Genomic DNA, 14,003 nt, shown 5'->3' on the forward strand with positions numbered 1-14,003 from the left:
GGGAAAAGCTTCCTTCTGCTGCTGCCCCCACAGAGGCGGCCTGGAGCTCAAAGAAGGAACAGATGTACGGACGGTGTGGCAGGGAAAAGCACTGCACGGAAATAGCTGGCAGCTCTGCATTTTTCAACTTGTTATGGGCAAGGCACGCAGGAGGTGAGAGGTGGGAGGGGCTGGAACCGGCCTGATCAGTGGGGGATGGGGAGGGGACAGGAATATTTTGGGAAGCTCCAAAGCACAGACACAGACGTGGGGGCTGGACCTGGATGGGACCGCCCTGCAAATCGTGACCGCTTCCATGTGGCCCCCACCTTCCTTTCCAGCCAAATCCTGTCCCTTCCCAGGCACACAAGCACTCCTTCCGGCTGACTAACGTGACTCCCACCAGCTGACCTTGGCTTCCATAGTCCTCTCCACCTGACACCCTACTTCCTACCTCCATCTCCAGCTCTGGAAAACCAGCTAGATGCTCAGACTTGGAATCAGGTGATGTGAGCTTCTCACTCCTTCCTGAGATGCCCTCAGGTTGCTGTGATGCTCTCCCCACCCCCACCTGTTCCAGGTAAAGAACCCGCCTGTCAGTGCAGGAGACGCAAGAGAGGCAGGTTCGATTCCTGGGTTGGGAAGATCCCCCAGAGGAGGCAAGGGCAAGCCACTCCAGTATTCTTGCCTGGGAAACTCCATGGACAGAGGAGCCTGGTGGGCCACAGCGGTCGCAAACAGTCAGACACGACTGAGTACACACACACAGAATAACACCCACGGCCCAGCCATGAACTCTGGAATTGAACTTCCAGGATTCAGATCCCAGCTAACACACCTGTGATCTTGGGCAAACCGTGTCCCTTCTCTGAGCCTCAGCATTCCCATCCGTACAGCGAGTTCTATTCATATTAGTGTTACATTACTATTTGTGTTGGTATTGCCTCACGGGCATAAGATAATACGTTCCATAGCAGTATCTCTTGGCTCTGCCTCTGAAGGCAAAAGAAATAAAAGCAAAAATAAACAAATGGGGCCTAATTAAACTTAAAAGCTTTTTGTACAGCAAGGGAAACCATCGACAAGACAAAAAAGACAATCTAAACAGAGTGGGAGAAAATATATGCAAATGATATGACTGATAAGGGGTTAATATCCAAAATACACATAAACACTTAGACAACTCAGCACAGAGCACTGAACATAGAGGCAGCCACACAGCAGGTGCTGCACGCATCTGTTTTATGTAAGAACAACCAGCACTTACTTATAAGGGCCTCACTGAGCCTGGCACTGTTTATCTCATCCAGTCCTTGTGGTAATTCGGAAAAATGGGCACAATCACTTTCCCCATGTTACAGATGAGGAAACTGAGTCTCGCTGAGACTAAACGACTTCCCAAGAGCCCAAGGTTTTCAAACGGCAGGGCAGAGATTCAAACCCATGACTGTCTGGCCTGTACCGAGCCTGGCATGCAATAGACGCATTCATTCGTTCGACAGATACATACAGATGCTTCCTGCACGCTGGGTAGGCGCTTTATGAAGGTTAGCCCAGAGATTCACAATAATGCAGGTATTATTGTTATTATTCTCATTTTCCCCAAGGAAGTGGTGGACCTGGGAGGGACAAAGATCGTTAGGCCTGTGAAGAGGCTGGGATCTGAGTCCAAGGTCTCCTGCCCTGCAGTCCCAGGTCACGGTGGGGACCCCAGCAGCCAGCTGGACAAGGCACCTGCTCCCTCAGCCCGGTGCAGCCCAGCGTCACTGGCACAGCCGCGGTCCAGCAGCGCCTGCCAGCTCCACCTCTGCCTCAGCTGTCATCTTTCATCTTCCATCGCTCACCTCTCCCAGCTTACCTCCTAGTTCCCTCGCTCTGCCCCTCATCGGTTCCCCAAGGTGAATCACAGTCATGAAAAGAAACATCCAGGCTGAAATGCTTATTAGTAAATGAAGGAAGCCAATCTGAAAAGGCAACACGCGGTATGACTCCACCTGTAGGACATTCTCGGAGAAGGCGATGGCGCCCCACTCCAGTGCTCTTGCCTGGAGAATCCCATGGGCGGAGGAGCCTGGTGGGCTGCAGTCCATGGGGTCGCGAAGAGTCAGACGCGACTGAGCGACTTCCCTTTCGCTTTTCACTTTAATGCATTGGAGAAGGAAATGGCAACCCACTCCAGTGTTCTTGCCTGGAGAGTCCCAGGGACGGGGGAGCCTGGTGGGCTGCCATCTGTGGGGTCGCGAAGAGTCGGACGCGACTGAGTGACTTCCCTTTCGCTTTTCACTTTAATGCATTGGAGAAGGAAATGGCAACCCACTCCAGTGTTCTTGCCTGGAGAATCCCAGGGACGAGGGAGCCTGATGGGCTGCAGTCCATGGGGTCGCACAGAGTCGGACACGACCGAAGTGACTTAGCAGCCGCAGAAGGAAAAGGCAAGACTATGGAGACAGTAAGAGGATCGGCGGTTGCCAGGGATTGAGAGGAGAGAGAGAGAGGAGCAGGCAGGGCACGGACAGTTTTTACGGTACTGAGAGTATTCTTCCCAGGTGGCTCAGTGGTGAAGAACCCATCGGCCAGTGCAAGAGACATAAGAGACGTGGGGTTCGATCCCTGGGTTGGGAAGATGCCCCGGAGGAGGGCATGGCAACCCACTCCAGTAGTCTTGCCTGGAGCATCCTATAGGCAGAGAAGAGCCTGGCGGGCTGCAGTCCAAAGGGTCGCAGAGCTGGACACGACTGAAGAGACTTAGCTCGCATGCACGAGAGTATTCTGTGTGATACTCTAATGGTGCATACCTGTCCTTACGCATTGGTCCAGACCCACAGAATGTACATCACCAAGAGGGAAGCCTAATGTAACTCTGAACTCGGGGTGACAATGTTGTGTTCGTGTAGGTTCATCCATTGTTAACAAATGTCCCACTTTGGTGGTGGAGGGTCCATAATAGGGGAGACTGTCCGTGTGTGGGGGTGGGGAAACTGAAAGTTGCTCAGTCGTGTCCGACTCTTTGCAACCCCATGGACTATAGAGCCCATAGAATTTTCCAGGCCAGAATACTGGACTGGGCAGCCTATCCATTCTCCAGGGGATCTTCCCAATCCAGGGATCAAACCCAGGTCTCCCATATTGCAGGCGGATTTTTTACCAGCTGAGTCACAAGGGAAGCCCACAAGGGAAGTGGGGGTGGGGGATATAAGGGAAATCTCTGTACTTTCCACTTAATTTTTACAGTGAACCTAAAACTGCTTTTAAAAATAAAGTCTGTTTTTTTAAAAAATGTCTTTCCCTCACTCTGCTGCTCATGGAGGATGTTGGCAGGGGTTCCAGCTTTTGGGCAGACATGCTAAGGCACTCCTCCGCACCCTCAGTCTGCATGGGCCACAGGGAGCCATCGGGGTCTCGCAGAGCTGGGGTCTGAAGACCTCAGCTAGCACCTTGGCGACCACGGGGAATGGATCAAGGCTTCCTTTTCTGGACTCTCTCTCACCTGCAGTTCCGGGACTGACCTGCCTCACCCTCCCCGCCCACATCCTCCCATCCTGCCTGCCACATCCACAGGTAAGGAAGGCAAAGCCCCAGGGGTATCCTTCTGCCAGCCCATCCGTGTGATGGGAGTGAGCAGACAAACAGATGATGAGACGGTCGCATGCGAGTCTTCAGACTCAGGGAGGGGTTCCTCTCTTAACGACCCTAAAGGTGGCTTTGGGGCTTGCAGGAGAAGCAGACGCCTCTCCCGGCCTGCTGCCAGCCCGGCCCCAGTTAATGGTTTACTGGTGTGCTATAAATAGTGCATATAAATAGGAAACCTACATTCTTTCCCAAGAGTCGGAGGACTGGCCAGCCAGCTAGCCAGGAAGGAGAGGTGTTCTGGGGCTGAGAATGGGGTTCCCACCAACCGGAAGCCCTGCATGGGTGCCCCCCAGTGCCTGACAAGAAGCCTCCCCCAGTGCCTGATGCTAAGAGCACTTGCCAGGGGGCACCTTGGGGAAATGTCCTTTCAGCCAATACTCCTATACCCAGTCAATGATGGAGATGGAGGAGCCTTAAAGACAGCTGCCCAACTGCCTCCCGTCCCCAGGGGAAAGGGCCCTAGTGTTTCACATCCTGAGCTCACACCCTGGACCCCTGCCAGCTTTCTCCCGGGTGCTCTGCCCACTGCGTGTGGCGGCTCCCCTGGCAACACTCCCTGTTTCTGCAGACCCTCGGGCCTCGTGGATGAGGAAGCTGCACACAGACTCCAGACGGTGCTGAGATTGTCTGGAAGGCAGCCTGAAATTCTGGAGTGTAGGGGCCACAGGAAAGTAAGAAATGGAATTCCCAGATGGCTCACACACCGTGTGGACCAGAAAATGGACCAGCCACCTCCAGCAAACCTTAGGAGGAAAAGCAGTGAGATACTGTGTTTAAGGGCTGGCTTAGAATCCTGGTTTTTACCACCTCTGTGACCTTGGGCAAGTCACTTCACTTCCTCTGTGCTTTGGTTTACTCATCTGTAAAATGGGATGATAAACAGGACCTAAATAGTCAAAGCTATGGCTTTTCCAGGGGTCATGTACGGATGTAAGCCCTGGGCCATAAAGAAGGCTGAGTGCCAAAAAATCGATGCCTTCAGGCTGTGGTGCTGGAGAAGACTCTTGACAGTCCCTTGGACAGCAAGATCAAACCAGTCAATCCTAAAGGAAATCAACCCTGCATAATATCATTGGAAGGACTGATGCTGAAGCTGAAGCTCCAGTACTTTATCCACCTGATGTGAAGAGTCCACTCAATGGAAAAGACCTCGATGCTGGGAAAGACTGAAGGCAAAGGGAGAAAGAGGCGGCAGAGCATGAGATGGTTAGATAGCATCACTGAGTCAGTGGACATGAATTTGAGCAAACTCTGAAGACGGAGGACAGAGGAGCCTGGCCTGCTGCAGTCCATGGGGTCGCAAAGAGTTGGATGTGACTTAGTGACTCAACAACAACATCCCTGCCTCAGGGGTAGGTCCTGTTCATTAAGGATTTTTTAAAGATTACATACATCAATGGATATAAAGCACTTAGCATGCTGTCTAGAACATGATAGAACTTTCTGGACATGCTCCATCCCTGCGTTGTCCAATACAGTATAGTTGCCATGTGGGGCTACTGAGTACAAAAGGTACCCAGTGAGGCTGAGGAACAGTATTTTAAATTTAATGTTACTTGATTTAAATGTAAAGAGGCACATGGGACTAGTCGTTCACACTGGACAGTGCCAGTCTGGAATACAGTAGGTGCCCAATAAGTGCTCACTATGATTACTATTAGGGGTTGTTATTATTATTAGAAGACTCACTGGGTTAGAAATTAGGAGACACCATTTCATTTCTGAGCGTGTGGAGGATGGGGGACTGTACTGTAGTTATCTTTGTATCCCAGCACCTTGCAGGGTGTTTCTTTTATAAACTTGGTGAAAGATTTATTTAAAACCACAGTGAAGAACACCTACCGTACTGGAGTGTTTGGGCTGTGGACCCTTTACGGGTCCTGAGGAGAAGGGAGGATACCCTCTCCGTATGGCAAGTACAGAGTGTTCATACAGTTTCGGGGTTTGCACACCCCAGAGTAGAAATCTCTGACTGGACAGACACCTGCACACAGTAGGTCACCAGGCAGCGCCGGGATCACAGCCAGGCACGGAGCATCAGAGAGGCCGCTTCCACCGTGAGGGGCTGAGCTCCAAATGCGGCGCCCTCCGGCTGTGGAGGTGGACGCCTGCGGTTTCCCGGCCGGAGATCCACCTCCCTGTCTGGACGTTTCGCCTCGACTCTCCTCTGGGCCCCCTCCTTTACTCTCACGGGGCTGACTCCACACTTTGCCCTCCCAGGCTCGACCAGTCGGAGAAATCCATACTGCGGCCATTGGCGCAAAAAGAGCACACGACCCAGTTGGTCCCGTGAGATCGAATCCTGAGACTTCCGCTAGAACCACAGGGAAGGGGAAGCTTGGCTTCTGTTGATGCCAAGCTGGCAGATTGGGCCCTGAGAGCGGCTGAGCAACACTCGACCTCCCCATAGAGACAGACAGGGCATAAGGCTTACACAGAGAAAAAGCAGCGCAGAGAGATGGAGACATGACGTCATTGGAACCCCTGCATACAGCCGTATCTAAAGCGGGTCACTCCACAGCTTCCCAAACCCTTGCACCAATATATCCACTTCTTAGCCTCTCTTTCCCTTTCTGTTTTATATTTGTAGGTTTATTTATTTCCTTAACTAGTTTTGTTAGCAAGTTATGATCCAACTTGAAATGGGTGGGGCTGGCTGAAATTCCCAGCTGTGCTGCTTCGCAGCTGGGTGCCCTTACTTAGTCTGGGTTCTTAACCTCTCTGAGCTTCAGTTTCTTCATCAGTAAAGTGGAGCTGCAGTCTGTACCTACCCTAGAGGAAGACTGCTTTGTGGATTAAATGAGCCAGAGCTAAGCATGTAGTGTTTAATAAATGGTAGTGGTAAAGATGTCTTTATTTCTTTTTTTTAAAAAAAGAAAAATAATAGCTGCTCCAATTCTAATTTTCTATTTCAACCTAAGGCACTAAATAATAATTAGAGGAGAATTCACTGAACACTGCAAGTATCACCAAGCCCCTTGATCTCCTGGGGCTTCAGGAGGATTTTTGTATGGAGGTCTACTGCAAAAGGTCCTGTCACTGTCCTTTACAAAACACCCAGACACTGAATTCCTTCAAGATTTTGCAAAGAAAAATCACCAAATAAACCTCCAAGCAAAACCTATTCATCTCCTATCTTCTTGCACCACTAAAAGAAAGGAAAACATGCCACCCACGCCCACTGGAGTCCAGCCCTCCTAGCCGCCTCACCCAGGGGCCCACAGTGCCTAAGCAGCAGGACCGGCAGGCTCACGAGGGTTTCCGACCTCCTGAGACAGAGGGATTACCTCCACTGGGGACCGAGGAGCGTCCAGACACAGAGGGACGCTCCAGCTGCCCACCCCAGGATGGTGATGCCATCAGTCAAGACTCAGCTTCCCGGACTCCTACTCACGGGGCTCAGTCCCTCTGGATCCCCAAACAGGCCCCTTCCCCATCCACAGCACCCCTCCTGTGGCCCTGGCCCTGCCCCTCACCCCCGTAGCCCCAGGCTGACCCAAGAAGGGCACGATCCCACGCTGAGGGCACCTGCAAGTTCAGTGTGACCAGAAAGGGCAGCAAAATGTCCTTCTCACGCTGAACTGGGATCTATCTCACTCTTTAGTGGGTGAGTCAAGCACTGTGCCTGGTCCCTCCACAAAGAACCCTCCGGTGATAGCACAAGAGAGCGGTGGGTGACGCCCCAGCGGACTGATACACGAGGAAACTCAAGTCCGAGAGGTTCCCGCAGCCCCTAAAGGGCACGGCTGTGACCTGAACTCGAGGCTGTCTGCATTCAAAGCTTGGCCTTATCCCCAGCTACACACTTCCGGTGTCGCTCACAACCACATGTGGGTTTGGGCTCCGCAGTGATACAGAGCAGGATACTGGAGCCAGACTCCCAAGCTGTACCACTGACAATCTCCATGACTGCAGGCAAGGTACTTGTCATCTTTTGTGCCCCAGTATCTGTCTCTGTTAGGGAAAACATTTTATCCACTTCAGGGGGCACTGAGATCCTTAAGTGAGGTCACTCATATAAAATGCCCAGTAAATGCTGTTCTTTTTTTTTCTTTTTAAAATCTTTCTTCCATTAGAATGGCTTTAGTCAGCCCTTGTTTTCCTTGAGTGAAAGCTCCCTAAAAGTCTTATCAGCTACTAAGTTTTTTTTTAATAAGTCTTAAATACAGACTTGGCAAATTCAGAGTAGAGAAAACACGGGGGAGACTTGGCTCTCGGAAAGTGATGCCGGCCAAATCAGATGGCTGGAGGTTCTTAGAATCCGCTTAGAAAGCAGAAGAACGAGACAGGGAGAAGGGGCCTGGTAGGAGGCCACAGACTGTTAGGGTCAGCGTGGGAACAAGGACTCGGGTGTCTTCACCTCCCATCCTGGGGTCCGCAGCCAACCACTGTGGGCCCAACGTGGCGAGGAGGCAGAAATGCCTTTTCCCACGTGCCAACCAGCACCCTCTCCTGAGGCCCCCAGGAGGTTACTGCAGGGGGACCCAGGCAGACTACACTTAAGCAGGAACGCCAGCATCCCTCCCAACACCCCTGTCACGTTGTCCCCAAGCCCACCACTATCAAAAGCTCCAGGAAGCCGCATTGCCAGATACACGAAAACAAGCACCAACCGGGCCACGTGCAGACATGGTTGCATCATTCATGAGCACTTCTGCCGTCTTAAGCCTGAGAACACAACACACATGAACTGATTTGAGTCAACCCTGCTAGCATCGGAGCGCCCCCAGAATATCCCACCCAGTGTTCCTGCTGTCATCCCTTCCATCGGGCCAGCATTTTTGGAACCTGCACTTGGCCCGGCGGGGGAGTGTGGGGCTGTGATTTCCGGCCCAAGAATGGAAAGCTCAGAAAATATAAGATGGGAGTTTCCTCTCTTGCCTAACCACTTTGAATCCTCATTTGTCCCTCCAAGTACTACCCATCTGGCAGGCACGCGTAGGTGAATTCACACTCCTCTCGTGATCAACGCCTCCCCGCCCCCCACCCACACCAGCTTCCATCTCACTCAGCGTAAAAGCCCAAGCTTCCGAGGGCCACAGGCCCTGCACGACCGGCCGCCTGTTCCATCTCCTCCTCCTCCGTTCTTTTTCACTCTGCTGCAGCCTCGCTGGCCTCCTGGCGATTCGCTGGCCTCCTGGCGATTCGCTGATCCCCTCTCAAGGCCTTTGTGCTTGCTGTTCCCTCTGTCAGGGACACCCTTGCCACGGATGTCTGCCCGGCAGGACTCTGCTCAACGTCACCCCGTCAGAGAAGCCGCCCTTGAGGGTCACCTCTGGAGCCCGCTTCCCACCACGCTCCACCGCCTTTCCTGCTTTATCTTCCTCCCAGCTCCCGCTGCTTCTAATACCTATTTATTATGTATTTATTAAACTTCACAACAGAGCTTCCCAGGTGGTGCTAGTGGCAAAGAACACATCCGCCAATGCAGGAAACGCAGGTTTGATCCCTGGGTCGGGAAGATCCCCTGGAGGAGGGCATGGCCACCCACTCCAGTATTCTTGCCTGGAGAATCCCATGCACACAGGAGCCTGGTGGGCTACAGTCCATGGGGTCACACAGAGTCGGCCATGACTGAGCACAGCTTCTCAAGAGCATGTGAGCAGGGATGTTGTTTTTGTTCGTTTCTCAACCTTCCTGCAACAGTGCCTGGCACCTAGTAGATGCTCAAGAAATGTTTGTGAAAAGGAGAGAGGAAGTTTCCTTCTAAGAACTGCCAGAAAAGGTCCGTCTCGGCCCTTGCTGCCTGTTGAAGTCTCCTGAGGTACAACTCCAAGCAAGACCCTCCCCTGCTCACAAATCTTCCAGAGCTCCCCACTCTCTGAGGGGGCAGACGCTGCAGCCAAGCATTCACAGCGCTGCACAGGCTGTGACGCATGGACCTCTCCTGACTCATCTCCTTCCCCTACACACATTGGAACCCCCAGCTGGCTTCTAGGGACTCTGCTGAAGCTTGTGGTTCCCAACCTCTGCCCTCTGGGAATGAGGGGCCATGAGGCCGCCCTCCAGATCCTGGCAAAGCGGGATCTGAATCCTGGCTTCTCCACCCGCCAGCCGTGTGACCATCTCCGTGCCTCCAGTTCCTCTTGTATCCAGCAGAGCAGGTGGTAAGTCTCCCTGTTAGGGCTGTCTGTCATGAGGGGTGAAGGAGGTAAGCATCTAGGGACCACTCAGCCCAGCTGTGCTATTTGACCTGGAAACTTCCTCATGACGGGGGCTGTGCTGTGCTTTCAGGATGTTGAGCACCATTTCCGGTCTCTCCCCACTAGATGCCAGAGCATCTCCAGCTCTGACAACCGAAGACGTCTCCAGATGTTGCCAAAAGTCCCAGTGGGTGGGGGGTAAGGCTGCCAGATTTAGCAATGCATATTTACTCCAAAAGACTATTCATTGTTTATCTTAAATTTGAATTTAACTGTGTGACCTGTGTGCTATCTGGCAATCCTACCTGGAAGGCAAAACTGTCCTTCCTCCTTCCTCAAGAGCCCCTGGGTTAGAGGGACACCACCGCAGAGTCCTGTTGCTAACATCCCTGTTTTCCTTCTTGACTTCCTCCAACCTTCTCAGCACGTCTCACCCTCCTGCCCTGATCGTCCACTCAGGGGTGGGGAGGTTCAGCTCCCCAAACAAGCCCGGCTCAGCCGCTGTGACGATGGCCCCCCAGGAACAGCCCTCGCACCAGCTCCAGGAAGCAGAGCTAAACGTGGCTTCCTCTCATCCCCAGACTCTTTCCCGGGGTCTCTCTGCAGACCCACAAGCCCCTGCCTTCTCCCCTCCAGTTAAGAGGCCAAGCAGGCCCAGCCAAGAGGCAGGAAAACAACGCAGTTAGTCACTTCGCTTCCGTTATCAACCCGTGTCACGTGGCTGGCTCCTTTAATGGTAGTCGTCATGGCAACGGGAAGCCAGTCCCTGCTGCTCTGGGAACCAAAACAAAATTAAAGGGGTGGAGGCGGGGAGGGGCAAGGAGGGGAGGGCTAAGGGAGCCAGGAAGGAGCCAGGAGAGAGTGGCTGGATTTGACTGGAGGAAATCATGCTGAGGCCATCCTGTCCCCAGCTGTCCCTGGGGAGGGAGACAGTTAAAAAAAAAAAAAAAGATTCCTGTCCTGGAGAAGCTCAGGCTAACATGGTGGGTGTTTTCACATGGTTTATACTGACAGGTGAGTAATTTTCATCCCCATTACGAATAAACTAGAATCCAGACACATGTGAAGGTAAAGACAGATTCTTGTCCAAGATTGCACAACTGACGAGCAATCAGTTTCAGCTCCACCCTCTTCTTTCCATATTCCTCATGTCCTCCCCACTCCTTTCCTCTTGCCTTTAAGATAGGACCACATGGTCTGCCCCCTCTGCGTGCAGCCCTCTGCACTCCAGCCATTTCCGAGTCCCCCCTCCCACCTCCCCCCGCCCATTCCTCCAAGTTTGTGGTTCTCCCTCCAGCTACAAAGTCTTGGTGTGTGCAGTTCCCTCTGCCAGGAATCGTTTTTCTGCTATCTCTCACCACCTCATACCTTCACCTAAAAAGCCTACTTATCCTTCACACAGCTTCTTAAACACCACTTCCTCCAGGAAGCCTTCCTGAGCCACCTGCATGCAATTACATCTGGATACATGCTCTTGTAATGCCAAGTGATGCTTGCTTCTCCTCTAGACCTTGGTGCAACAGCCTGCAATTACCCCTTTAATTACATTACCCCCCAGGATGTCTGTCAGGGTCTGTCCACCATACTAGAGTGTCAGCCCCGAGAGGACTCAGCCGATCTAGTTCACCGTGGGATCCGCAGAGCGCGGCCGAGTCAGCACTCGACAGAGCTTCCAGCCCCACAGCCTCTGCCAGCCTTTGTGGCTTCAGTGGCTCACACAAAAGCTTGCAGACCCGCCTGGCTTATCTACAGAAACTTGCTGTTAAGTTGCCCCGTTCCAGAAAGAAGGATGGGAGGCACCTCTGGGCAAGGCTGTGACAGGCAGGGATGTGGCTTTGAACCCAGAGGGTGAAGGGAAGGAAGACTTGACTCCTAGTTTTCTAAGCAAAGAGCTCCCCTTTGCCCTCCCATTGGAGATGCTCCCCGAGGAGGTGGTCAGAGGAAGGAGAGAGGAGGTCTACTTTGGAGGGGCGTGTGTGTGGCTGGATTTGTCTCCATACCCTTGGCAGGGTGTACCCATGCTGAACAGGGGGCTCAGAGACAGAAAACTGTTCCCCTTTACTGGTTCTGTGCCCCTCCCTCTCTTGCTCCCTCTCTCTGGCCCAGTTTTCTCATCTATAAAATGGAAATTATAGCACCCACACACACTGAGATTGTGGTGCCATGTAGACGTGAATGGGCATGTTTGTGATTTAGGGGGTAAAAACCTGGCTCTGATGCCAGGCCAGGCTTGGGAGGGTCTGTCCCTTTTGGGCTATGCGTTCGTGAGGATCTCACTCCTCCTCTGTGAGCCTCAGTTTCTGTGTCTGTAAAATGGGGAAAACCTCACTGACTTCATAAAATTACTGTGCACACAGGATACAGCTTAGAGTAGCCTCCAGGAAGTGGAAGCACTAATTACCATAATGATGAGCCTCGAGAAATGCAAAATTTAGAATCAGCCATCAGCTCGCGAAGTCCTGCCCTCTGATTGCACTTCAGGGTCAATGGATACTTGAGTTCTTGACCAAACTTGGCAAGGTCTGCCTCTGCACCCCCACCCACCCCTGCCCAGGCAACGAGCGGGAGGCCAAGAGGTCCCTTAGACCAGATGGCCTTGGCCTCCAGTCAGGCAGAAAGCTCATCCCAATCGCCAAACTCAGCGGCTCACAAGAGAAAATGCAGCCTTCGATCACCAGGGGGAAAGTGTCCCCCACAACCTGGCCAATAGCCCAAAGCAGACTGACATGGATGGGACCTCCAAGGACACCAGACCAATGCTTCCTCCTCCAGACATGGAGAAACTGAGTCCTCGAGAGGGGAAGGAACTCGCAAGGGCATTGAGGGAGCTGGAGGCAGAGCTGGGTTTAGGGCTCAGCTGGAGGCCTGCCCAGAGCAGAAATCACTCCCTCCAACGTGCTCACAATCTCTTCTGCTTGTAGCCGTGCCCCCACGCCCCCCACCCCAGTCCCCGACCCTCAGTGGAACCATGTCCTTACAAACACAGCCATTCTGGGTGAAAATACATGGAGAGCACACAGAACATCTGGGTTTAATGAAACAACGAACACAAAAATTGCAGGGTTTTACTCTGAAGGCTTTTGGAGGGGGCGGTCTACATCCATTCTCGCCTGAAACAGTCATCCGAACGTGTAGCTTTCGATGGAAAGAGGGTCTAGACAGAGCTCTCTTCAGGTCCCCACAGGGGTCTCTGTGAGCGTAAAAGTTCTGGGCCTTTCTGAGGGATTTCATGTGTATGTCTCCTTATTCAGAGACACTAGAATGTGCAATCAGCCTGGAGTGGATTCTTTCAGCAACAGCGGGACGTGCCACACACGGAGACACACACAGACACACACCCACGCTCTCCGGGGGGGAGGGGCAGCAACAGGTCCCAGCGCTGAGACTGCCCTTGGCGGCTGGCTGGCTGCCACCGTGCGGGGAGGGCCTTTTTGGTGGTCAGCACTGCCCCCAGATACCAACACCCTCAACACACCCGGAGGCACAGGACCAGGCCAGCCCCCTCCACCGAGAGCTGAGCGCTCAGAACGCAGAGGTGAGGCATGCTCGGCAGTGACGGGGTCCCAGGTGGTGGGATGCAGGGTGACATGGGGGCATGGACACACACACGGCCGCAGCCTCACTCATCCACACAGAGATTCATGCCATCCCATGTCACACGCACAGACACAGCCACTGGCTCACTCATTCACAGATTCCTGCATCACACAGATACACATCATAATCAGAAAAACAGATAAACACGCAGATGCACGGACACACAGAGACACACTTAGATATCTCCAGGGAGATGTGTGGATGTGCTCAGATACACATACAGCTACACATCCTCACTCACACAGGCATGTGCGTGTACACACACACACACACAGACACAGAGCCACACACAGCCACACACACACAGACACAGAGTCCACACAGGCATGTTTGCGCACACACACACACAGACACAGAGTCCAGGTGTCCAAATGCTTCCCTAGGCACCCATCACTATAGATTCTCTTGCTCTGTGAGAAGTCATGAACTATTAACTCTGAAGGCTAGGCTGGGCTAACCCCAGGGAGAGTGAAGGGTCAGAGGGGCAGCTGAACCCTGACTAATTCTCACCTTCCTGCCAGAGTCGGGCTGGGTGGGGGTCCGGGGACCCTGACTGCCAGGAGAGCAGGCACACATGCCTACCAGTGGACTTAACCCACTGGCCTGGGACTCTCAGGGAGGGGGTCCCCTGGCTCCTCGGGGTGGCTCCAAGGA

The 14,003-nt window shown here is 53.0% G+C and overlaps 1 protein-coding gene across 3 annotated transcripts in view; it reads right to left on the bottom strand.

The window, feature by feature from the left end:
* The window catches only part of SGSM1 (small G protein signaling modulator 1), a 75,091-nt gene that overhangs the window by 60,372 nt on the left and 716 nt on the right, over positions 1-14,003 (bottom strand). The gene's annotated exons all lie outside the window — the stretch shown is intronic.

Source organism: Capra hircus, chromosome 17, assembly GCF_001704415.2.
Source record: "Capra hircus breed San Clemente chromosome 17, ASM170441v1, whole genome shotgun sequence".
Classification (NCBI taxonomy): Eukaryota; Metazoa; Chordata; class Mammalia; order Artiodactyla; family Bovidae; genus Capra; species Capra hircus.